Below are 1,110 nucleotides of genomic sequence, written 5' to 3' on the forward strand. Positions count from 1 at the left end.
TGTCACCCCCAGGAAGTCCAGACCCCCCACCCACCCTCACCCTCCCCCTCCCCAAATTTCGGGGTGCTGCCCAGTAGATCCTGAGTGGTCCTTGGGTGTTTTGGGGTATCCTGGGAGGTCCTGGGGGATCTTGGGGTGTCCTGGGGGGGTCCTGGGGGTGCCACCTCCAGATCAAACGGGGTCAGTTTTGTCACCCCCAGGAGATCCAGACCCCCTCCCCCCGCCCCCTCCCCAAATTTTGGGGGTGCTGCCCAGGAGAGCCGAGCTGTGGCTTTCATGAGAGTCGCTCTTTTCTCCCGATAAAGGCGGCGTTTCGATTTCCAGAATCCCTCGCGCATGGACCGCAACGTGGAGATGTTCATGACCATCGAGAAATGCCTGGTGCAGGTGAGCACACAGAGACCCCTCCCCACTCCTCAGAGACCCCCTCCCCGCGGGTCAGACCCCTCCCCAAATTGACGGCTGTGCCATCATCCCCCTCCCCAGAATAACTGCCTGGCTCGGCCCAACATCTTCCTGCAGCAGGAGATCGAGCCCAAGCTGCTGGGCAAGCTCAAGGACATCGTCAAGAGGCACCAGGTGGGCGGGGGGCAATGGGGAAGGGGCTCAGTCCTGGTTTTTAACCCTTTGTGGGTGGCACCATGCCCTGGTGACCCCTCCCCAATTCAGTCACAGGGTGGGGGGCACAGGGGGCTCATTCCTGGTTTTTAACCCCCGTTTTTGGGGGACACAGGGGGCATGGGGAGGGGGCGCAACCTGATTTTTAACCCCAGACCCCTCCCCAATTCAATCACAGGTTTTGGGGCATGGGGGGCATGGGGAGTGGGCTCATTCCTGGATTTTAACCCCCACTTTATGGTGGGCACAGGGGGGTTATTCTGGTTTTTAACCCCAGACCCCTCCCCCAATTCAGTCACAGGGTGGGGGGCACCATGCCCTGGTGACCCCTCCCCAATTCGGTCAGAATGGGGGGCACCGTGCCCTGGTGACCCCTCCCCAATTCAGTCAGAATGGGGGGCTCCATGCCCTGCTGACCCCTCCCCAATTCCCCCCAGGGCACCGTGACCGAGGACAAGAGCAACGCGTCGCACATCGTGTGCCCCGTGCCCG

At 61.7% G+C, this 1,110-nt stretch overlaps 1 long non-coding RNA gene across 1 annotated transcript; it reads left to right on the forward strand.

Moving 5' to 3' along the window:
- Positions 1-272: 272 nt before the first annotated feature.
- LOC130588619 (uncharacterized) lies at positions 273-1,110 on the forward strand. Its single transcript, XR_008966995.1, has 3 exons — positions 273-387; positions 487-579; positions 1,056-1,110. It is a non-coding gene; the product is annotated as an uncharacterized LOC130588619 (long non-coding RNA).

The sequence above is a fragment of the Malurus melanocephalus genome, unplaced genomic scaffold (assembly GCF_030028575.1).
Source record: "Malurus melanocephalus ecotype Western Australia unplaced genomic scaffold, MMel_1.1 scaffold_7903, whole genome shotgun sequence".
Classification (NCBI taxonomy): Eukaryota; Metazoa; Chordata; class Aves; order Passeriformes; family Maluridae; genus Malurus; species Malurus melanocephalus.